This window comes from Tribolium madens, unplaced genomic scaffold (genome assembly GCF_015345945.1).
Source record: "Tribolium madens isolate multiple individuals breed KSU strain unplaced genomic scaffold, Tmad_KSU_1.1 Scaffold_11;HRSCAF=98;Tcas5.2_LG3b, whole genome shotgun sequence".
Taxonomy (NCBI): Eukaryota; Metazoa; Arthropoda; class Insecta; order Coleoptera; family Tenebrionidae; genus Tribolium; species Tribolium madens.
Genome location: NW_025400975.1, coordinates 5,863,133 through 5,889,875, shown reverse-complemented (window position 1 = coordinate 5,889,875; position 26,743 = coordinate 5,863,133). Strand labels below are relative to the sequence as shown.

The 26,743-nt window shown below is 29.3% G+C and overlaps 1 protein-coding gene across 4 annotated transcripts in view; it reads right to left on the bottom strand.

Moving 5' to 3' along the window:
• The window catches only part of LOC123007721 (SNF-related serine/threonine-protein kinase), a 36,646-nt gene extending 11,652 nt beyond the window's left edge, over positions 1-24,994 (bottom strand). Inside the window, exons 1-2 of one of the 4 annotated variants that reach the window (XM_044403158.1) lie at positions 24,924-24,994; positions 6,849-6,915 (exon numbers count right to left, since the gene is read on the bottom strand). The gene's annotated coding sequence lies outside the window, so the exon portion shown is untranslated. Of the gene's footprint in view, positions 1-3,252; positions 3,271-6,848; positions 6,916-7,133; positions 7,191-24,655; positions 24,844-24,923 lie in introns of those variants that run through there. The other 3 variants (XM_044403142.1, XM_044403149.1, XM_044403167.1) reach the window with 3 other exon arrangements.
• Positions 24,995-26,743: the final 1,749 nt, after the last annotated feature.

The window sequence follows — 26,743 nt, the reverse complement described above, 5'->3', positions numbered from 1 at the left end:
AAAATTTCGAAAAATGTTATTCTTGATAAAACATCATATTTCACAGATGACTCAGATGGAGGAAAATGGCCACTTTCCTTTCAGAAATTATGGTGGAAAAACTTACTTTCTGTTAGGGTTGTAGAAAAAAAAATTTCTTACTATAGCCGAGTCGCAAATCAAAACAAAATCCCTAATTGGACATTTTTATTATAATCTTATGCACTATGTTGTTATTTTAGAGAATTTGCCATAAATATGTACAATGCGTGTCATTACTTTGTTATTAGTATTTAGTTTACATTCCTTAGATAACTTTTGGCTTAGTTTAAAGAAAATATTAACATTTTTTCACGGAAATTCACATTCAACATTAAATAAAACAAGCATTAAACTCCCTATCATCTCTATAAACATTGTATACGATTGTCTTCTACTTCAAAGAAAAATACTTTTTCGTTTTCTTCTAACATTTAAAAATCTAGGAAGTTGAACTCTCAGAAAAAAAAATAAGTAACTAACAACTGAGTCCAAAATGTCCCAAAAATAGGTGACTACCACAGAAAAGAAAAATGTTTTTTAAATAAACCTCTGAAGAATGTAGTAGATGGAAAAATTAAAATAATGGCAGATAACATCTTTTCTATTAAATCCTTAACCATTGAACTTTTTTCTGGGACTCCCGTATTTTAATTTTAAACTTATTAGTCACAAGCAAGTAAATGTTAAAATATTCCTAGAACAATGAAGAAGAAAGTAATCGAAGGAGAGTTCACTAATGACTCCTGTAACCCTGTAACCACATACTACTTTAATGTATGGAAATGAAGATAATTACATTATAACTAATGAGGCAAAAACTTACATTCAGGGATTCATGACAGGTAAGAGACCAATTTGCATTTATTATACTGTTTCACAAACGTCATACGATATTAAATTATTCCACCAATTTGGAGCCAGTACCTTCACAAAGAGCTTTAGCGAGCTCGCCACTTAATAATAAACACCACGACCTCCAAACTATTTTGCATTCTTGTTGCAAAGATTACAAGTTTTTTATCATTCACATAAAACATAGGTACGTAAGAAGGGTTTTAACAACTTGACATGAAACGATAATTTCTTACGTATTAGTTGTTACTTTTTATTAATAATTACATAAAAACTCTCTAACAAATGGAAATTTGCAAACACACTGACCATCAAAAACACAAAAAGTGTCTCTTTTTTCAAGACCCTGACCCTCAAATTGGCGTCTTTTATCTCTCTGAATACATAATTCCTGCGTCAATGTCTTCGTTGACAAAAGAAAAAATAATTCAAAATGCCAATGACACAATAAAGAGCCGCGGAAATACTTAGTGGTTGACACAAACACTTGATCCATTCAAGGCTCAGTTATCCCTGTTTATTACATGACACCATTGTTTCAAACTGTATTTCCACAGACCTTTTATCTCAGTTCGCCACACGTGCCTTTGTTATTTGCATTAAAACTAATCCAACAATTCAAACAAACAAAACACAACTGTAACATCAAAAACACCAGCTTCAAACACACCGCCCCCACATAGATGCATCCGTTTTAACACAATAAAAAATAAAAAATAAATAAATCTTATTACTGCAAAAATCAATTACTGAGCAAATTGGAAAAGCAAATTAATGTTAAATCTTTTTTACTACAACAAATTCGATTAATAAAAATAAAGGTAATGCTAAATACAGGTGCGCCAGAACTCGCGCCCCAGAGAAAAATTTCAAGTAAGATAAGATACCATGAACATGGAAAAAAATGTTTAAAAAATACTGTCAAAACATTTTGACATTTATTTTTTCACATTTGACATTTTTTATGTCTGTTTACTGATACTGATGATCTTGTATATGTTTTTTTACAATTATTTATTAAAGGAATAAAAATTTTGCCAATAAAAGCCACAAATAACATTGAACAATAGACTGTAGCAAAAAAACTTGGAAAATTGCGTAGATTTTTTATTACTGTCAATCAACACAGACGATGATCTATTTAATGATACTGATGTTCTTGTATATGGTTTTTACAATTATTTTATTATTTAGTAAAGGTACAACAATTTTGCTTATAAAAGCCACAAATAATATTCAACAGAGTTACAATTTTGGATACAGCTTCCTTGTTTCCTCTTCTAATAGCCTGTAGCAAAAAATCTTGGAAAATAATTTTTCCAACAGAAATAAATAGCGTCAAAGTGCAAAATTTAAACTCTCATAACTTCGAAACTTTTATAGATAATTTTTTTTTATGTTCCTGGTATCTTACCTGACGCATTTTTCTCTGGGGCGCGAGTTTTGGCGCACCCTGAATGTATGTATAAAATTTAAAACGTAAGAATTTTTGTATTCAGAACAAAAAACAAATAGAACTTCAAAAGTAACAAACTTTCGTAATTCATTTTTTTTTTCTTTTATGTCAATGGTTTTTTTTTCTTTTCCAACATTTCTTCTTATCATAATCACATTTTTTTAGTTTCTTTGCTTCAAACATATCTTGACGATTTAAACTTCCTTCTTTTTCAATATTGTTTTTTTTTAACAACATTTCCTTCTCTTTTCTTGCTCGATTCTTTTCTTTCTCCACCTTTATCTTTCTTTCAAAGTAAKTTCTTTGAGGCGGCATTTTCGTGGTGACAAAAAAAAGATGAATATTGATGCACGATTCACGAACTAAATTAATGATCACACTGACTTGACTACATTTCTATTAATTTAATAAAAAAAATTAGGAAAACTAATAATTGAATTATTTATTTAAGCACCTCCAGAATGAAATAATGATTTAAAAATTTTGCTCAAAAAAATTGTAGTAAATCGTAAGCTTCAAATACGAGTAAATAGAGCGTTGTTTAAAATGTATTTTTTTTTTAACTATAAGTGTAAGATCAATGTTCATGCACATGCAATGATTTCTTTAATTTTAATAAAGTTAAATATTATGCCTACTATTTTTCGATCATGTGGTATCTTTTACATGGTATACATATACAGGGTGTGTCAGAGCGCCCCATAGAAAAATTTCAAGTAAGATAAAAGACTTACCAGGAACATGATTTTTTTTTTAAAACTGTATCTGTCAAAAAAATTGGCATTTATTTTTTAACATCTGACATTTTTTATGTCTATTTAATGATACTGATAATCTTGTATGTTTTTTTTATAATTATTTAGTACTAGGTATGTACAAAAATTTTGCCAACGAAAGTCACAAGTAACATTTAACAGAGTTACAATTTAGTACACAGCTTCCTTGTTTTTTCTTCTAATAGCCTGGAACAAAAAAACTTGGAAAATTATTTTTCCAACAGCAATAAATAGAGTCAAAGTGCAAAATTTAAACTCCCATAACTTCGAAATTTTTAGCATTTTTTCCATGTTTCTGATATCTTTTCTTTGGGGCGCGAGTTCTGGCGCACCCTGTACAGGGTGGGGCATCGGTTACGTGTACTTGATAAATCGCAACTTCAAATTAATTAAAACTGGCGATATTTCATATACCTAACTAATTATTGATAGGGTCTAATTTGAGAATTTTTCTAATTTTTTGGATAATAAATGAGTCCGTAACAGTTTTGTGTGTTTTATGAATACTTTCTGTTAATTTACCTATAAAATTTTTACACTAAATGAATCTGTACCTGTCAGCGCATCAAACTTTGATATCACAATTTCAAATTTTGACTTGGTTATCCAAATAATCGCTTTTTTTATTTAAACACAAACCAGACCCGTGATTTATGACAAAATGGTATAATTTGCCAACAAAAGAATCATTTACTGGTAGCCGACCGCTTTAAAGGGTCTTTTTGTTGTAAACCTTGGAATCTTACCCAAACTGCAGTTCCCCATTGTCACCTAAATTTACGATGGCACAAGTAGCAGGTCATAAATAAAAATGATTTTCAAAGTTAAGATGGAAAATTGCGTTTAATTCAAAATCTAATTGGAATTTTTTTTTTCTGATTTTGTGAACAATTATAGGAAGTGAATCTGCGTAGGTCAGTAAAAAAATTAGAATTAAATTTTTTGGGAGAAAATTACTTTTTATTTTTTTTTTTGGTTTTGTTTGTGAATGAAAAATTACCAAAAATTAGAGAATGTACCTTACTAATGCCCAGGTAAGTGTGAAAAAATTCAACAATTTTATTTAATTAGAAGTGGGGATTTTCTTTTTGGGCGTAACAGATGCCCCACCCGGTATAACACCCTCACTTACCTTATATTAAACTTTTTTATTTTATTAATATTTTTTTAAAACTTCGTCAACTTATAAAGAGAGAAAGTATATAAAATCGTGTATTTTCTCGCTCTTTTCGAATCTATAAGCGAATTGAAACTCGGCGAAGCGGAAACGTGAACTGAACGGCCGATAAAGTCTCGTCCCAAGTGCCCACAAAAGGATACACAATGTGACGTCAAGTGTTCATTCATAATAAAAGCGTGCTATACAGTATTCAACACTTTTACTATTTCTGTACTCCCCCCAAACGTAGCCGCCGTCGATTCGTTAATGGGCAATCACGACTCACAAGACTTGGTGGTGAGTGCGATTTGCGCCCTCTCGTTTATAAATACATCTGCGGAAATGGACGGACGTAAACCTTACGAAAAAAACACTAAATTGGCAAGCGCAGACCGATTTATGTGACTTGAGAAAAGGACCAGTTCATTCCCAAAATAAAATAGTAGACTTGAAATCTTGACAAAATCTCAAAATTGTAGTATTTAAATAAATTAAAATTTGAACTGATATTTTCCTAGTTAGAAAGCTTGACATTTACCTCAATTTGCAGTATCACATGTTGATGAAGTTTTAGAAAAGCTCTTTATTATTTAACAAACAGCCTTGGTGTTCTGTACAGAGCTTGCATAAAATCTGTTTTAATTAAGTTATAACTAGTCTAGCAACTACCTGGTGGAACAAGTATACGTAAAAAAATAAAACCTATTAAACTTGACTTGAAATGATGTAAATTTGGATTTAATTACCTGTATTTTGGGTGTAAAAAAAATGCATTAGAAAACGTTTTAAATTGTTTTTACAATTTTTTCCTTGGTGAAGCTGCCAGGTTATTTTTAAATTTTACTTTGCTTTCAAATTGTCAAAGAAAAATTAATACACACTTTTTACATGTAAATTTAAATAAGTAAATAAGATATTTTTTATGTCACATTATGTTGCTTACATTTTTCATTCAAGAACATAAAAAACGCTTTAGTAATGTACATTTTTAATTTGTTCATGCGCAAAATTCTTTTCCAATAGTAAACATACGAAATTATTTTGCCAACGGAAATACAGGGTGCACCAGAACTCGCGCCCCAGAGAAAATTTTCAAGTAAGGTAAGATATCAGAAACATGAAAAAAATGTTTAAAAAATTCTACCTGTCAAAAAATTTTTACATTTATTTCTTGACATTTGACATTTTTTTATGTCTATTTAATGATACTGTATGTTTTTTTTGTATATGTTTTTTTTACAATTATTTAGTAAAGGCACAAAAATTTTGCCAATAAAAGCCACAAATAACATTGAACAGAGTTACAATTTACGATACAGCTTTTTTGTTTCCTCTTTTAATAACCTATAGCAAAAAAACTTGGAAAATTATTTTTCCAACAGAAATAAATAGAGTCAAAGTACAAAATTTAAACCCTCATAACTTCGAAATTTTTCTAGATAACATTTTTTTAACATTTTTTCCATGTTCCTGGTATCTTACCTTATATGGCATTTTTCTCTGGGGCGCGAGTTCTGTTGCACCCTGTATATGGGGTCAAAAGTGCAAACTTTAACTTTTATTAAACAAACATAAATATTCAATAGTTCGTTAAAGATCAATTCTTTATTTTACAATAGTATAAAATTACTTACTTTCTGAACTTTGTTTCTCTATGTTTTTTAAACAAAAGGTATAAAACATTTTTATGGAATTTACTCATCTAGCTTCTGTCTATAGGTTACAAAAACTAATTCAAAATTGGACTGTAATTTTTTTTTAATTTTTCAATAACGAATAAACAGTGAAGCCAAATTTTCTCTTTTTTAAAAGCCTGAGTACCTACATTTTTTTAAAAGCAATGAAATAGTTATTATACAAGACGATAAAGAAATTGTTTATCTACGAGTGAAAAGGTTAAGTTTGCGAGTGACGAAGTCACGAGTGGACTTTTTTCACGAGTAGACAAACAATCTTTATCGTCGTGTATAATATTTCGTTTTATTTTGTACTCACCTAAAAGAATTTCTTGAATATAAGCAGTAGATAAAAATTACTTTATTTCACTAGACGATAAAAAACAACTTTATCTATTGAAATTAGTTGAAAGGTAAACAGTAGATAAAAATTACTTTATTTCATTAGACGATAAAAGACTACTTTATCTAGTGAAATTAGTCGATAAAAGTATTAAGTACAAAATAAAATTAATTTTCTTCGAAATAAATGTGAATTATAAAATTTTCAGTTGTCCATCACAAAATTCCCTAGAATTATAAACTGGATCCAATTTCCTCAAACACTCGAACTTGGAATCGCAATAATACCAACATTACGAAAGTAGATTTTTAAAATACATTTTTTTAGTTCTAGGAATTTTTTTATTCCAAACAGCAATTATATTATAAAATACAGGTAGGTAAATAATAATTAGGTATCTGCTTTGAGGAATAAGTAATATTCAAATGAAAGATGACGAATAATACCTAAATGAATCAATTAAATTTGCATTTGAAGGAGTAATTAGAGTAGTAACTTAATAATTATGTGAGAATGAAATTAAGTTAATTTTAAACTCATTATTGTGTGATTAAAACATACTTACAATTAGTTGATTCTTCCCTTAGAACTCACTCTGCCAACTAAAACGTCGTGGTTGCATATTGGAGTTTCTGTAAAAATAAAGCTAAATGAATGACAAAATACAGCAACTGTAGATTTGGAATTTGGCAAAATAAGAAATACCCTCCCAGTCGTACCAAAAAAAAATCAATCAATGAAGACCGTCATCACTGAAATATTCCGTAGGCAGTTTCTGTTGTAGATATTTAATATTATTTATATTGCAAACGTAAGTAGTTCTAGAAATAAACCTTTTTAGTTTACTCACTCTTTAGCTCCACACACATTTTCATTAAAATTAAAATAGCTAGACAGACAGTCGTAGGTAGGTTAAGATTCGACGGCTAATGAATTGGGCTAAGGCCGCTATTTTTGGATTAGAGTGCGGAATTTTACCGTTCTCAAGTAGTCATAAAAGATAAACCTAAAATTTTTATATCCAGTATAGAAAAGCACAACATAAATTCAACCCAAGTCACCAAATCTATTAATAAACACAAGTTTAGGGGAGAAACGGATATAAAAATTATAATTAGACAAAAATAACACAACTCCCCTAATATAAACTACTTAAACTCGATTAATCTCAAACCATAGATCCGCCTTGAACCGGAAAACATCCTTCCGATTAAATAATGGTAATTGTGTAAATATTTACGTCGCGTCCAAATATTTTTATTAAATTTGATGAATTGTCACTAAATATAGTCTTTTTATTGATTCTTTTGACAATTATGTGAAAATATTCCATTAGGCAATTCCTGTTCGTGATCTTCATTTAATCAACGAGTGGTAAAGTTCAGGGATATCCTCCGGATTGCATGATTCACGTGTAACAATTTTTCACCCAAAAATAAATTTCGTATAAACCGCACAAAAGTAAATAAAGAAATTATTTGGGACGAGCGTATTCAACAGACTTTGCGAAAATAGTTAATGAAGGTCGGCAATACTGTCATCTCAGATAGAATAAAACTAAAGTTTTTGAAACAAAAAAAAAGAACAAGAAATGACGCCGCGTCTAAATATTTTTATTATTACAGGCTGGATCTTTAATTTCTTTCAAAATATAAAGAATTTCGCTTTTTTTAGTAGTAGTGAATAGTTTCGTTACAAAAGATTTCCAAATTAGGTACTATAAACATACCAAAAAAGTGGCATACTCGCCGTTATCAATAAACGGTATATGCGATTTAGAACTACCTTAATTGTCAATTAACCTAATCATTTTAGCCAATTAACAACAATCAATTAAAGACCAAATCAAGGTCAACCAAGCTAAACTACTGTAAACAGCAAATTCGTCAATTTTCTTTTCTGGTACACAGGTACGTAGTATAATTTTGTACTTCAATTACCCTCATAAAGTAGGGCAAATACTTAACTAAATTGCGATAAGATAAAGATAATATGGATTTTCCTACACAGAATTTTTTTCGTCACTGGCGCCAATGATCTCTATAAAAGCGTAATGGACTTTGTATGTGGCTTATTAATTTATTTCCTATATGGAAGCCAGGCTTTGTGTCTCCTGTATGTAGTGTTTAACAATCAATGGGTTTACGTTAAATTGGATGTCAGATGGAAATGGTTTCCTTTTGAGATGAATCAAGTTTATTTCAAACAATGTTCTGACATTTACCTTAGTTTGCTGATAACAGAGTAGGTAGCAGGAAGTGCCGACTCCTACGTATAGGAAGATATTATTACATTATCTCAAAATTAAATACAATTGCTTCTACCTTGTAACTTCATCAATGATGCTACTGAATGAAGGTACATTTTCCGCAAATTCCATTCATGTACCGGGTGATAAAGAATGACAGCTGACAATAAATAGAATTAAAAAAAATCTAATTTTTACGTTGGTTAACAACCGGAAATTACTCCGAAATATATCCAGTTGTACCACTTACAAAAACTGTTTTTTTTAAATGGAAATGCCAAACAGTCTTAACATTGGCACCACTAGTAAATTCATTCATGGTAATTTTAATAAAGGAAGTTGGCAGTTACGATTTTGTGAATTTATTTGAAAACAATGTCATTAAACGTCAACACAAAAAATCGTCGTAAGAAAATATTGAGACGAAACACCAAAAAAGGAACAAATTCGGTACCACTAACAGTTTTTGGAAATTTGGAAACGAATAGTTCGCAAACAGGAAGTTAGAAAAAGGGCCCATTACAATTTGTAATGCAGGTTTGCTCAACATTCTCAATTTTTAGCAAGAAATTGACAAGAATACAAAATAAACATGAATGAGAAAGAACCTCGAAAAGAAGGCAATTAAATTAGTGTCCAGTGCATCGTTTTTGAGGAACAAGTTGAAAAAGTAACAATTTTGAAACTAAAGCTGAAGAAGAATTTATAAAATGTATCAACCTTGAGTTCATTTCAATAAATTACATAAAATTTATTGCCAATCATCATAATACCTACTTGTATCTTTTGCTAACTAACTTTTTTCTGTATAGACATCCTTTTTTTTTCTTCAAAGTTTTTGTAGTAAGAACCTCATTTTTGTCCACTTACTTGCGGTGTGTATCTATCAAAATTATTAGTACTGAATTCTGTCTTTAGACCTTAGATAATGATGTCTGTCTTCAGGTATTCAATTATAGCGCTTTCAAAGAGCAAACAGGTATGCAAGATTCATAAGTCTAAATTTTGACAACATCTCAATTTGAAAACATAGCCATAATTTTTTTAACAAAATTTCTGAGGACAAAAACAAAGAGCAAACAAAATTTGTGGCTACCAATTTTTTCACCAAAATTTTGACTTGGTAATTTCCATTTAAAGAAAAAACAGACTTTAGGTACTGCTAATTCAAACGTCGTTCTTGATCACACTGTAGAAGTACTGGAGCAAAAATCACGTAAAATTCCAACGCAAGCAAACAAATTTTTTGTTGTTAAAGTCTTGCTTTTAATAAATGGTGCTAAGTTGTACAAATTCCATTGTTTCTACTTAGCGTAAATGTTATAATTGGAACATTCAACACTGCAACGTGTATTAACAATTAGAATTATAGAAAATTATGTTGTACCCATGGTTTAAAAACAGAAAAACTTTAAAAGAAAAAATGTTAACATTAATAAAATTTCAATATGACAAAAAACTGCTCAAGGGACCCAACAATTAATTTTTTTGCTTTTGAAAATTGTCTTTTTAACAAATTTATTGACAAAAATCCATAAAATAAAAAAAGTAGATACAACAGCAATCTTTTTTATACACACACTACTAAAATTTACTAAATGACAAGCAAACAAACGCAAAAATTATCTTTGAGTTGTAAACAAAATAACAGAGAAAATGTCAATGACTAAAACATCGTCTTTATACTTTTTTTGACAATTTTTAAAATTAATTGTGCTTTTCAACGGTGCCAATCATAAAAGGCTAGCACCAATAATTCCGGAATTATTGACAATAGTCCCAAAATCCACCAAAATTTTATCAAAAATCTAGAAATTGAAAACTTCAAAATTCATCGAAATGCACTTCAACTTCTAAAAATGTCGTAGAAACATAAAACCTAATTATGAACATACATACGGTCACTACTTCCGACAGGTAGGTCCGGGGTTCGAACCCCGATAAAGTAGTAAAAAAAAAGTAGGCAAAAAAGTAATTTTTCTCTAATTCAAATATTTAAAAAACCGTATAAGCATAAAAGCATGCTTATAAAGTAGTAAAAAAAAGTAGTCAAAAAAGTAATTTTTCTCTAATTCAAATATTTACAAAAGCGCATAAGCTAAAATATCAAAACATCAAGTAAAATTTTGTTAAAGTGCCAACCATGCGAAAATTCAAACAATCCCAACCTCAATCTTCCCTAAAAATTATTTTTTCAAATAAATGTAGCAAAAAATAATTAAATTTAACAACGTAATCAACATAGGATTCAAACATAAAGATTTTTGTCGTTATTGGTGTAATTAAATTTGTTCTGAATGACATTAATGGCACTTTTTGGGTAAATTGGCCTTTAAATTAAAGATTCATTAATATAAAAAAGAGTATATTATGACCCCAAACTAAATAAAAATACTCATGATTAATTTGCGAACTTGATCGGTGGTTATTAAAATTATCTTTTAATAGTCCACGAGTTGCGATGCTTATTGAAATTATGCAGAACCAGATAACCTATGGCGTAATGTAAATGTTTATTTTTCAGCGGGTGGACATTATGCAATGACTCCTTTTCAGTGGCCAACACTAAATTCAATTTAAATTACAATTTATTATAAATTAAAAATGTAGGAATATAAACCGTATTATTTAATTTAATATAATATAATATAATTTAATTTTAATGACTAATAAATGTTAAATATTAAACACATTCTATGGTTCTTAGTTATTAATCTGATAACAAAAATAATTATTGCAGTTTATTGACTGGCCAGACATTTATTTTCAAGTGGAATCTAGGAAATATGTAGCATTAATAAAATATAGCAAATAAAAGCACTATATCAATAAAATATAAGTGGCGATAATAATATATTACTTATTATAAACAATAACTGGGACGATTGCTCTATATTTTCATAATTGATTTACCGTTAATAGTTAATTTCACATGACACGAGTATAAGTAAGTTTTTAAGGTTTTGTTATTTTTGTTCTTTTTCATTTCAATAATAATCCTTTCACTGTCCCAAATGACTTTTAATTTTTTTTAGTAATTCATATTTGAAAATGTTCCTACTACTAAGCAAAACGATGCTGTCCACAGTGAAAAAAAAACTTTATTTTTAAAACGTAAATCTTTGTAGGCAAATCTGCAAAAGCCAATCATTATTTCTAAGCATGCCAAATAAATAAATGCTCATGAAACTCGCAATTATGTTGTTTCAGACGAATGGTAATTGCTGGCCGACCTCGACATCAAGCACAATTTTAAAAATGAATTAGACGTTAGACAAAAAATGCTTTATTTACAACCTGTACCATCAAAGTGTTTCTCACAGTACTTTCGTCCTACTCTCAAGCAGTTTTCTATCTGCAAACGTAGGAAGATGTAATGACAGAACTGTAATAATTTTCAGTACCTTAGACCCAATTAGATCAGCATCAGCAAACACACATATAATATGTAACGGCGACAAACAATAAAAGAACGTAACCTTGATTCGTCCCATGAACGTTTATGTTTTTTAACTTTATTTCAGTAGCTGATGGAAATGTTTATGAAATTAATTAAAACTTAACTTTTACCTGACCTGCGAAACACACTAATTATTAAATATTTATGAAACGAAAAATCGCAACTTTTAATTAAATTAAATGTCTATACAGTAATTACAACAAAATATGTATCGACTTTTTTAATTGATAAAGTTCCAGTTTCTTGAACTAGTTCGCTAAAATTATTATCATGACTATACAGTGTGTCCCAGAAATAATTAAAAAATGTAACATTTATCTTTTATTTTTTATGCCTTTTATTTCTGTAATTTTCCATCATTCTTTAGCACACGAACCTACAATCGCACCTGCTTTTCATTGACTAACCAATAAAATTTGAAAGTACAGTAGAACCTCCATTATTGGCACATTGATGGGCTAAGCTTCTTATAAAAAATGTAAAGTTAAGTTTTTCCATCATTTTAGGTTTTTATTGATAAGGTTTATTTATTATCTTTCAATTATTTCTATCTATTTAAAATGAGCAACATTTAATTGAAATTAAAAATGCGTTCATGAAATTTTAGAACACTTGATAGAATGTTTTTAGACAAATGTTATAACACTTATTACAATTCAATTTTCTCTAAATCATGAAGTAGCCTTCCACAGACCTTGTTTAAAATATCATTGCTGTATTCAACTTACGTGTTTCTAGAAACGATTTTACATGATAGAAATTTTTATGTATGTATTAATCTCATAAGGTTGGCAATATTTGTTTAAAAAAATGTTTTAAATCGTAAGTAGAAAAAAGTGTACCAGAGTAACATGTCATGACATTTTCATTTTTCGACAAAATTTTTGAAGAAAGTACTACTATTCAAAATGACAAAAAACTGGAAATCTGGAAAGTGATCCATATGAAGTTTTTGTGCAAAAATTAATTAATTAACTTAAAGACTGTAAATTGATAAACAAAGGCGTTTTCATCAAGATATATATGGAAAAAAGATATCAAAGCATGAATAGGATTCAACAATGATGGGGGACTTCTGCAAAAGGAAGACTTTACTAAAAAATTTAAAAATATTTCTTTGGTAAATTTGTGTTCGATCTTTTATGTAGTGTTCCATTTTGTGTAATTTAAAATTAGAAATGCATTTTGTTAGTTCAGTCTATATCGTGAATATGAATGATTACTTCGACTCTTTAAATATGATAATATGAGAACAAAAATAACAAAAAAAAACCTTACGTGATGGAGAATTTGATGATCATTTTTAGATTTTCTGAACAAAATTACAAAGGATACAGATATTTTTGTCAATGTTAAAAAAAAAATTAAAAATTTCGCCTAGTGTACCTAATTGAAGAAAAAAAAAGTACAAAAAACAAATAAACCAATAGGCAGAAATTTTTTTCTGATATCAAATTATTTACTTCATGCAATGATAGGCGTTTTTGAAAGATGTTTGGTACATCATGGAGGCAATTTTCGACGTACAGAGCAAATTTGTTATTGTTAAAGTAGTTTTTCATTTATGGGCTTCTCGTTTTTTGTTTTTTTTTGATTATACAGGTTGGTCCAAAAGTCTAGAAACGATTTTATTCTGGCGAAACTATCAACTTTTTGGTGTGCAATGGCTATAAGAATGCTATTCAAAAAAAAATTGAATATTAATTAATTGTTTATAATGACGAGCTAAACATAGCAACAACTTTTTTTAATGAAAACCTACCTACTTTTTTTGAAATAAATTAATAAAAGTTTAAAGGTTGTAAAGGAGCGATGCCAAAAAAATTTTTATTTTAATTAATTGCTTAAACTTTTGAGATTACCGTACTAATAATTTTGTTCTTCAATAAAACGGTTTTTTATTTATTGTTTTACAAAGATATATTTATGCATTTTATAAATGTGCAACAATATTTATTAAAAATGTTACAATTTATGTTAAAAAAAATATAAACTTTGGCTGTTGTCAAAATTTTCTTATTATACAAGACGACAAAGAAATTGTTTATCTACGAATGAAAACTTACAGAAATTAATTTTTTTTTGAGTAAACTTCCAGTATTTTGGAAATAAATTAATAAATGTTTTTTGGTTTTTAGAAAAAAAAAATTAATATGGTAATCTCAAAAGTTTAAACAATTAATTAAAATAAAAAATATTTTGTCATCGCTCCTTTACAACCTTTAAACATTTTTAATTTATTTCCAAAAAAAAAACTGATAGTTTACTGAAACAAAACAAAAAAGTGAGATTTACAAAAATTTTTTTTGCACAGTACCAATTCTTGCAACAAGCTCGTTATCTAAAAAAATTGTGGTAGGTTTCCATTAAAAAAAAATGTTACTACGTTTATCTTGTAAATATAAACAATAATAGCATTTTTATAGCCATTGCAGACCTATAAATTTATTTGCCAAAAAATTGATAGTTTCGCCAGAATAAAATCGTTTCCAGACTTTTGGACCAGCCTGTATACATTTTTCGTGTTCTTTTTCGATACCAAAAATAATTTCTTTATAATAATTAATACAAAAATATTCAATGGTATTTGGGAAAAGTTTACTGTGTCAAAATTTAAAGAAACAATTACTAATAACATACTGTGGTTTATGTTGATTTGGTTTGATGTGTCACTTATTTAAATCAGATAGCAGTTACAGTCATTCTTTATAATTTATCTAGAAATAAAGTAGTAAAGAAATAAAACAATAAATGCAAGTTGCTTGTCCTTGTTTTCGACACTCTTGTATTTAAAAAATTTAAGTTCCCTGAACAATTTTATTAAACGGCCAACAGGGGCCTGCATGTTTGATCTGTCATTAAAAATTGATGTTTACCAGACCTTTTGTGTTAGGTCTTCGCCCTGTTATCGATTAACGAAGCCTAATAAATCAAACGTGGGCTCGTCTGGCGTCCTTTCCGTTAAATATCTTTCCAGACAGATAAGATGAATAAGTATGATGTCAAAATCGGGCAAGAACGACCATTAACATTCCTTGTTCCAAATTTAAATGTCTGAGATCGAAAAATTCCTGATGGTCTGAATTAAAACAAACTCCAATTGCACAACTTGGCAATAAGTACAAACACGACTGGCGCTCCGCTCCGAATTATAGGTTACATGGCAAACTTCCAAAAGTCGCTTTAACCATCGACGAACCTCATCAAGGTTCATCGCAAATTACTGAGAAAACTTGTCAACTGCACGTGGGAATCGGTGACGCCAGCCAGCACTGGGTCACAGGTGTATGACATCAGATACTTGCGATCGATATGACGAAGGTGTTGCAACTAACTTTTGCAGGAAACCCCGATTCTGGTCTGACGTTGCACTCAGAAATGAATCAACCATTCATGAACGAAGCATTTCAATAACCTTTGCAATTATTCCGGAAAATGTGACCTATTTAGTCGATGGACTGGTTTGGCGAATTGCGCTCACTTCTGGACTGCGCTCAGAAATTTTTTACTTACCTGCGTTGCCTTAAGGGTGTTATGCAGTGAAGTAAAATTTCAGTTTTCAGAAATATGCAACCCAAATTGCAGGGCGTTTAGGCTTGCACTGGCAGCTGTCAATCAACGGATTAAAAGACCGCCTGTGGCGGCGGTCGCTAAGACCACACCAGACTGAACCTTATAAAATAATCTTAGTAAAATTTTCGGAATGTGCTCTTTCACTTATTTTCATATATGATAATAATACTAATAATAATAACAAAATGCCAAGTTGCATTGTTAAATACTTAATGAAGATAAATAATCTTTTATAAACCGAACACAAATAAAAAAAAATTATAAGGACCATAAATGGCTTTATATTCACACAAAATATTTTATTACACTTAGCAAACACTATACACTATAAAATAAAATTACACCTTTACACATACAGGGTGCCAATTTTAAAACTTGCAATCGGCGATATTTCTAGAACTAAAAAAGTTATCGAGAATTACTCAAAACCGTTTCGGTGAAGCCTTTGAAGCCTTGAAGTCACAGTCACCTCAAGTAACATGTAACATGTGTTTATTTTAAATTAAATATTTTTTTAGTCCACAAAGTTTTAATTATTTATCAGCTTTAGAAGTAAATAAAGTAATTAATTAAAAACATTCAAAATATTTCGTCTCCTTAGTGCAACAACTAGATAACTTGAAATTTATAGTTTTGAGTAACTGCAGTTTAAAAATTTAAAAGACAAAAACTACATCTTGAAAGTAATCAAAAATTATTATTATTAGTCATACAAGTGTGTAATATACTAAACTATGTTTTTTTTTAATGTGAAATTTAGGTTTTAGGTTTTTGAAGTACAGCAACAAATACTTTAGAAATGCCTAAAATTTAAGTTATCTAGTTGTTGCACTAAGGAGACGATTTTTAGATCACATATTTTTATGTGTAAGAGGTCAGACTTATTTTTTCTATACTTGACCGCACTTACTACAGCCGTTCAAAATTTTAATACATGCCGTAATAAAATTCTAATTTTTGGACTGAGTTTAGCGCATTTGGCCAATTCTTTTAATTTATTACAATAATTTCGCAAGATATGGTTTCTACACTCGATTTTTTCAATATAATAATCCGGGCCATATGGTTTGATATTTTTTATTTTATTATAAACACTACTATCACCATCTCCTATAATTCGTTTATATTTTAAACCATGCATTTCTACCAAACACATAAAACTATCTAAAATAATTTGTGCCTCCATCGCTGTCGATGTGCCTTCCCAATTTTTAAAACATGCATGTGTCAATATTTTTGTCAGAACAATTTTTGGAATATTGACAATACTTATTTTTAATACCAACATACAAAATTTTTTTGGTTTTTGCACCAATTATGGAAGCAACACTAGAAGAAGCAGTAACCCGTTTAGTAATTTCTGCCAAAAAGAGAAAGTTTTAGTTCTTTAAAATTTCAGGATTAACTAAATCAAATTTCTAACGAATTCTTGTATTATGATAGTTTTCTTAGAAGAACCCAAAATTATGTTAGAAATTAGTCTTTAACTAATAAGCAGTGCTAAATCTCAAAAAATGCAAATTTAGAGCTAGATATTTTTATATTGTACAAGAGTTTTCTTAGAAGAACTCAATTATTTGCTACATAAAAAAGGCACTTTAGAGAAAAAAATATATTTTTTTTAATTTCCAACGCATACCTGATTTTTTAAAACTAAAATTATGTTATAAATTAGTCTTTAACTAATAAGCAGTGCTAATTTAGAGCGAAATTTATTTATCTTTTACAAGAATCGTTTCCCCTATCCGGGGACACACTGTGTATCTGCTTTGAATTCTGTTGTCATTCATCTTGCGTTTTTAAACGTCGAATAATTCGCGAATTAAAATTTGAATGCAGTTAAATGTTCTATAAATTGGCCACAATGCTACTAGACTTTAAAAAAATGTAAATTCAACAAAAAGGAAAGCTTCTTGCAGGTACCGCTTGTGTAAAATCATTATTAGGGGTTAAGCGCTCGATGGGGGGTAATAACGGCTGTAAATCATGGAAGAAGCTTGAGATTTTCGGTCCAAGGGTAATGGGGGTTGCATCCATTTTTTAAAGTTTTTTTTTTATAATTTAGCTTGTATTATAAAAAAAATGAACGTAGCGAGGTGCATATTTTAATTATCTACATGTCTATAAAAAAATTGTTTTAAGATGTTGCACCGTTACAAAAAAAAACCTGGGCAAAGTTTTACAATACTAGTAATTTTTTAGAGAATCTAAGTAATATTTTGAAAAAATTACATCATAGCGGGGTACGTTATGCTATTATTTACAGATAAAGACATGGATCTTTTTGTAGAATTAAAAAATACAGATTTTATACATGGGTGAAATTTGTATATTTTCCCGTATAAATTTTAGACACTAATGGAGAGCCTTAATCCCTATGTGAACTGCGCTCAGGTCAGTCGATATGTCTCAGCGTGATTATTAAAAATTTAATTCTCAGGCTAATGAAAAATGGAGATAAACGAGTTGCAAAATTATACTTTGCATTTCGAAATAAACGAAAACGAAATAGGTTATTATTTATATTAACTGAACACAAATTTGTATAGGTGTACATGTAGATGTGTTTTAAAAAATTTGGTCAAACGTATAAAATAGACATTTCACAAAAGTGGATCGATCTATTGCTTCTCTTTCAATATATTTTTTTTTTAATTAAAAAAATTTTAGAACATCCCAGAGAATAATGTCAAGTGCCGGCGGCAATAGATCATTAAAAAGTGCATCCGAAGAAGTGTTCTGCTACTGAGCGCAGTTCACCTTAAGGATTAGCGACCCTTATTAGCCTCATTATATCTGTTTCTAAAACTGAGCGCAATTCACCCTACCCCTTCCCCAACCTTCTCGAATAGCTCACTCCTTCTGGAAAAACTTGCAAATGGGTCAGCAACACGTAAACAACTGTAGTGACAAAAGTATTTTCACCAATAGTTGTCATTTCCGAAACGACACGACACGGCAGAAATAACACTGTTGTGTAAATAAACCGCAAACCCTAATTGTTTCCACTCATAGATCTGTCTGATACCTTCTTCACGCTGTATAAAATTATATAATGGGTTCAATGCCCCCTTTTTGTGAACCAAAAACAATACATGCAACACTATGCAGGTTGAATGTATGCTATGCAGAATTTCCTTTCATAGAACCGAAAGGTAAACATAAAATAATTCTAGTTGAGTACATATTTAAAAAGAAAGTTTGTATACACAGTGCGTTCAAAGAAAAGCGACGTTAGTGCAACATCCTCGGCAATATCAAACGTTGGTTTTCCATTTCTCTCGTTGCTTTCACACTTTTACTTTTTTTAAACAATACACAACGCATTTGATAAAATTTTGAAAACATTTATCAGGTTTTTTACTTACAATACAAAATGAGGGCCATAAATTTTTCACATGGTCGTAAAAAATACCAAAAAATAAAAAAGAATTTCCGCCCCGTAAAGAAATGTCTGGTGTTGATAACAATAGGTTATCAAAAAATTCAGGCAAAGACTCTACTTTAATGTTACAAAAAAAATTTGGCTTCCTGTAATTTTGACATTTTTAATTTGCCTCTGGAGCGGGAGTTCTGAAACATCTATGTAAGATGTCAAATTCAAAAAAATTGGTCGTCAATGTGACGTTTTGACATAAAATTAATTATTCCTGTGTAAATGAGCGTACTTAAATTTACAAAAATAAATTACTTGGCATCATGAAGTTTGGGAATTTGTCATCAAAACAATTTTGTTGATAAAATGTAAATTATGTATTATTTAATTGTAATTTATTAATATTTGAAACGACATTGACGACCACTTTTTTTGAATTTGACTGTACATATAGGTCCAGAATTATTTAGGACAAATTTAACAACAAATAGACAGCATGTTGTTAAAACTTTTTTTAAAATATCTCAAAAAGTACTGAAGTTACTAAAATACGTCTGTGAGCTGAATTTTATCGAAACTAAAATGAAACACAGGGTTAGGTTAGCCACAAAAAACACTTCTAAAAAACCCACTTCATTAAAAACTTTTTCATTTCTTGGAAAATTTTGATTGAAATATGATAAACTCAATGCATTTCCAAAGAAAATAATACTGGGTGCGCCAGAACTCGCGCCCCAGAGAAAAATTTCAATAAGAAAAACTGTTAAAAAAAATCCATCTGTCAAAAAATTTATTTTTTGATATTTGACATTTCTTATGTTTATTTAATGATAATGACGATCTTGTATATGTTTTTTTAATAGTTATTTAGCAAAGCTACAAAAATAAACCACAAACAAGATTAAACAGAGTTACAATTTAGGATACAGTTTCCTTATTTCCTCTTCTGCCTGTAGAAAAAAAACCTGGAAAATTATTTTTCCAACAGAAATAGAGTCAAAGTGCAAAATTTCTCATAACTTCGAAATTATTATAGACAGAATTTTTTTTTAACATTTTTTCCATGTTCCTGGTATCTTACCTTAAATGGCATTTTTCTCTGGGTCGCTTGTTCTGGCGCACGCGGTATAATTAGTCATTACTATGGTTCGGCGGTCGGGATTTATTTTCTCGCGATCGCCTCCCACCACGCGTAGCACAAATCGGTACAATGATGAACAGTGAATTTCGTCCGCCAAAATTCACAAATATTCCCTGTAGTCTGTGCTTTATTGTCATGATAATTGACAAATAAATACGTGTTCTCAATGAAATTTAATTAAATTCTTACTCATTTTGGACCGGATTTTCAAGCTGAAAATGAATTGTTACCATACCTCAAGCAATGTAAGACAAAGCACTTATAAAAGTAGCAAGAAACATCGAGCATTCTGTCAACAGGATAAACGTTAATCAAAATTCTGAAACAAGGTTAGAAAAACCTAAAGACTAATTTACACTTTTAATCTGTCATGGAAATTGGGCGGACGAAATTCACTGTCCGTCACTGTACAGTGAATTTCGTCCAATCACTGTGTGATTTCAGAAAAATTCACTGTAGTCTGTGCTTTATTGTCATGATAACTGACATTCATGCCAGCAGTAAGTGCGTTTAAAAAAATAAAAATTATCTCTCTTTTAATCTGTCATGGAACAAATTCACTCTCCGTCACTGTACGTAGCGTAAACTCAGACCTTGAATTTCACTAAAAATTATTAAAATAACAATTATCAAATTATGATAACAGTGAAGTGGTCCTTGACAGCTTTAGATAATTGTACGACTTTAAAAAATTAGTGGTTACATTTCAGAAATTCAGCTTGCAGACAAGTAGTGGGGGTAAATAAATCCCGACCGCCTAACAGAAGTCATTACTTCTGGGTTTAATTTCAACAAGAATTTCGATAATTTGTTTACTTTAAGCAAAAAGAATAAATGCTACGATAAATCAAGTTTCGGAATTCTCATTTTGATTAGAAAGAAATTTTAAAAGTTCTTTTCTAATGTTGGAATACTTACAATCTTTATTATCTCGGAACTTGTTTTTATTGACATTGGTTTTAGTTCAGTTCATACTCGTACTTCCTTGTCTGGAATGTTTATATGTTTCATAAATCGATACTTAATAGTATTTTCTATTTGTCATGTCTAGTTACAATCACGTTCGTAATCTGATAAAGATGGATACAGAGCTCATATTATCATTCAAGAGCGTTTTTCTTACAAATCCTTTTTTTGAGCTTGTTTATATTTTGAACAAATTCAAAATAAATAATTCAAATTACTTGTTCTGTCCATAAATGAAAAATCACAAAAAATAAAATCTCTGTTTTAATCAAGCGATATTTTTAGTTTATTTTATAAGGTTATAAGAAATGTTTTAATGCTTCATTTTAATCATTATTGTTGGTTGAATTTTGTATTCCGCGTAGGTAGTAGATGGCGTAGCAAAAACCTACAGTTTGCGTTAAGAAACTCCTTGAGTGGATCTTTTGTAATAATGATTTATCATAAAACTGCGTAGAAATACCAAATTAGGGTAGCGACATTAATTAATTAATTATAACTCTGGCGAAAACCTTATGTTTATTTATCCTAGCGATTTTCTTTACAAATGTGTGAAAAGTTTACTTTTTATTTCTCATGAAAGTACAATTTTATGATAAACCAAGAGACAGACAACAAAAGGATATTTAATCCTTGGAGAAATTCTGTTTTTTATTGGAAAATCCCTGCTTCGCGAAAATTAACATTTCTGAATTTTAATACGAAAATTTAAATAAAAAAATAGCTAACCTAAATTTACCAATGTGAGTAATAATTTGTAGAGATTACTATTTTTTTGATAAAATTGAAAAATTTTAATTCAAACAATTAAAACATCAACAATTAAATTTCTACCAACGTCATTTTATTGTAACAGAATCTGTTTTCTATTATTTTTCCTTCTCTTTTGTATTTTCACACTGTTTTCAACATAATTTATCGTGAAAAAGAAAGTGTGAAACTTGATCTCTGTAATTATAACGCCAGGAATTTAAACTATTTTAGAAGAATTTATTACGTTGTGAAAAAAAGATTAGAAGCTGAACATTTACAACTTTATTTTAGAATGTATTTATTGTTACGACTTAAAAGAAGCAACTAAAATGGAACGTTTGTAATGATAATGAACTATTTTCATTTTAAAGTTCAGCTCAGTTGTGTGAAAAATGTAAAAGTGAACTTTATCACACAATTCATGTACTATCCAGATTAAAGTCACGTTCAATTATGACAAATCATGATACAGTCATTTTTTTATCATTGTTCGGTAATTGAACCAAATTCAATTTCACGTGACACAACACAACTTATCCTTCATAAATACATAAAAATTAGCTAATCTACAATAGGTCAGTTTTGATAAAAATGTATTTGAATATTTAAATCTCACCAAAAATTTTAGCTATATGGAAGTTTTTTAGTTTCCAGAAATTATTAAAGCTAGGTCATTTGCTATTGTATTAAAATTGAAACTTCTAAACAACTGCAGTAATTAAGTTACTAGGACAAAACGTAAAGAACTGTTCCAGTTTTTTGTCACAAAGTAGTGACACTAATTTTTTTATCTGTTTAAGTAATAAGCTCTTTGTAGTCTTTGTTATCGATTGATTAACTTGGACAAATCCAATTTTTTCCATTGCACATTCCTACTTTTCAATTATAATTGCAAAACTTTTGAAAAACTGTCAAGGCTACATTATTTCCATTTCAAATAGGCATTTACTTGAAAATATTTTATAAAGAAACACTTAATAAAAGATAGAAATGTAATGGAAAAAATACATAAAATGTAAAAAAAATATTGTAAATTTTTGACACCTTCTCAGGTAAAGATTTTATGTGTTATGTGACGTGAAATAGTTAATTCAAACATTCCCTGTCACTCCTTAAACATTTTAAATGTTTATATGTGTATGTATACATAATTGATTTTAATCTTTTGAGGCCAAGAAAATAGTATAAAATAAGTGACTTTCCTTCTAACATTTAAATTCCTCGAAAATTTATACAGAGTGCGCCAGAGAAAAATGCCATATAAGGAACATGGAAAAAATGTTTAGAAAATTTTATCTATAAAAATTTCGAAGTTATGAGAGTTTAAATTTAGCACTTGGACTCTATTTCTGTTGAAAAAATAATTTTACAAGTTTTTTTGCTACATGCCATTAGAACAGGAAACAAGGAAGCTGTATCCTAAATTGTAACGTTCTTCAATGTTATTTGTGGCTTTTATTGGCAAAATTTTTGTACCTTCATTAAATAATTGTAAAAAAACACATACAAGATCATCAGTATCATTAAATAGACATTAAAAAATGCCAAATGTCAAAAAATAAATGTCAAAATTTTTTGATAGATAGAATTTTTTAAACATTTTTTTCATGTTCCTGGTGTCTTATCTTACTTGAAATTTTTCTCTGAGGCGCCAGTTCTGGCGCAGCCTGTATAATTAGGTAATTATTATTTTAAATTATCCAGATATGTAATCCCTTTTTTTGATTTACCAGAAAAGTAGCTTTAAATTCCTTATAAAATTATTATAATCACAACTGGGTGATAAATAACAAACCAATTAGTAGTTAATTACGGTGCCATTTAGAGTTTATGAATGGACGTAAATATTTAAAAATCTTACACAATATCCATAAATTGTATTCCTCGTAAAACTGGTATTCTTTCTTTACAAAAGTGAAGGGCTTATTAACCTGCCTTTTTATATTTAATAAAAAAATATTATTAATTTTTTCATTCGGGCTAATTTTTAGCAACTTTCAAGAAACAACTGTGTAAAAACCAACTACAATAACGAACTATAACATGGCTTATAATAAAATATTCAAGAAAAATAAAAATATTTTTTATTTGACATAAAATCGTCACATGTAATCTCTTTTGTACACAGTTTTCAACAATAACACAGAATTGTTTTCTTATCTAATTCAAAAAATTAGCAACTCTGTTTTGGCCATCTGTGTAAATAAAGTATCACACTTCTTGTTCTTTTTGTTAATAAAAAATAAATAGCCTACATTCTTATTACTCATGTCGTTTATTCTACTTTACCGATCATTTATTAATTTAACTGTTTTTTCTTTATCTTACTGTTTATTATTTTCCCTGGCTATAAAATTAAAATACTGACCATTCAATTTGTTTCCATTTAAAAAAAGCCCAAAACCCACTGGCAACCCACATGAATCGTGGTTTATTCAGACCACAAAATTTTAAACGGTATGCTCGAGTAAATACATACATTTAAATACCTTAAGGATGTTACATCATTTAACAACAAACCCAAGCATCTACCGTTTGTTGACAGGTTGACCCGACCTGAAGAATGTTATTTTTTCGTTTATCACATTTACTCTTTTATCGAAACGTTTTCTACAACCGAAATTTGTTGTTCTACCAATGTTTGTGTATGAAATTCTTGAAAAGTTAACACTTGACAAGGAGGCTTCTCAAGATACACGCCCTAGTTCTGTTACGAGTACACAGAAATTGATGCTTCAGAACTCTCAGAAAGAGGAATTTTCTGAATAATTTGCTTTCGATTAGTAATAAAACTTAATTTTTGCATTATTTTATAGAATTTTTATAATTTGCTATTCCAAGAATGCTGAACTCACCTAATCCGTTTCTAAAACCTCACCACGCACTCAAAACCGTTCAAATAATCCCTTCTGAGTATGAAATCATAATTACACACAAGTTTTAAGTAAGTAATTTAGTCTTTTTTATTCACAATACTGTATATTTATGGATTGTTTCCACGTTTTAATTGTTTACAATTTGGAACTGAACTCTGATAGTTGCAAACTGACAGATTTTGACATCATCGACAAACGGAACGAATATTTTGGGAGGGGATAGAGTAGTGTGAGAAAAATGACTTACCGTTTCAGTTTATGTGGCGACATCTGTACCTTGAAAGTTATACGAAACAGAATTATTGATTGTGTAATGTTGGTTGCCTATGCTATTTAAAAAAAAAAATTCTTCAGATAAAGATGGGATTTATAAGCTCGAACAAAAAAGAGTAAGCGTACAACAAAAAAGATGTTTGAAACCCATAAAATCTTCTGCATGTGAAAAAGTTGTTGAAAGATGAAGATTATTATCGCACGACAGAAATGTACAGTTGCGGAATTAAAATTTCGGGCAGTATTTTTCTGTCACTTTAAAAAGTTCACGTAAACTACCTTTTACTGTCATTATGACTGACATTGACAATTAAACGTTTTTTTTTGTTAAAATTGTTAATTAAACAATTTGTCTGTCTTAGGAAATTTATTAATTGAACTAAGTGTAATTAAATCATCGCTTTGATCTGCTGCCCACCCGTTATTATACATACCACAAATCACTATTTTTGAAAGTAAATATGTCAAAATGACAAGAGTTTACATTATGAAAGTGACAATACTGCCCGAAATTTTAATTCCGTAACTATACAATTGCGGCCTTTGAAAACTAAAACATTAACTTTTGGCATAGTATTTGCTATTTCAAAATTTGTATACTGTAAATAAGGTTTTCATCAAGGATGACAATGTTAGTTTTAATTTTTCAAATTATTAGAATGGTGTTACAATAAAATACTGTAGTTATTTCTGTCTACAAAACTTAAATTCATTGTTTTGAAGTAGTTTTCTACTCTCCGACACTGATTCGTAACATTTGAATGACATTTTACAAACTTCAGTTTTAAGGTATTTTACAGCAACAAAATTTTGGATTTGTCAAAGTGTCTTAGTTTTCAACGGCCGCAACTGTATGTTCAACGACGAGAATAGTATATTAAATACCGAGGTGGAAAGTGTTTCATTTCTGTCGAAAGGTTAGAAAGTTTACCGAGCCCCTTGCTTATCTTGAGATAGAAATGAAACTTTCCACCGAGGTTTGTATACAATTTTATTCACAACCGCATCTGAATTTACGTTGAACAAACATGTTTCTTGAATAGTTTTCGTTAAGATTTTTCTTAAAAATTATGAAAATAATTATTAAAATGACTGAAAAGAACATGCAGAAGTGAAACTTACTTTAAATAAAAATTTGGATAATCAAATATTGAATTAATTGAAGAGAATGTAGATAAGTAGGAGCCTTAATGTTTTTTGTTCAATGTCAACTGAAAATATAATCCATTTCATTGAAATGGGCATAACAGTAGGCCATGATTGTGTAAACCGCGCTTTAAATGTGAAAAAGGCTTTAAATATTAAGGAACTAAATTTGTCACTAAAAAAAGTGAGATAGTTAAAATTTTATTTTTAAAGAACCCTCTTTCAGAAATCGTTTTTTCCATAAAAAGTTTAACACCCTCTTTCATCCCTTTCTAGGTGAAGTTTTAACACCAAAAACAAACACTATTTGCTTTAGAGAAAATGATTTGGCTTTATTCAAATTGGTATATTTGATTCCATTAACCTAAAACAAGAACAACAAAAAGAAATTGATTATGTTTTCAAACATACCTTAGCTTGTATACTAAATCTGGGGTTCTGAAAAAAACTAAAATACTTTTAATTATAATTTGAAAAAATACTGGGAATAACGAACAAGCAACGAAAACAGTGAAAAAACGAATACAAATGTCAGTCATGTCAGTTATGACAGAAACAAAAACTCCATTTGCTGTTATAACAGGGGGACATGCGCAGGACTACAAACTTAAATATGAAACTCACTAGCCAACCATTATGCCAATTCAA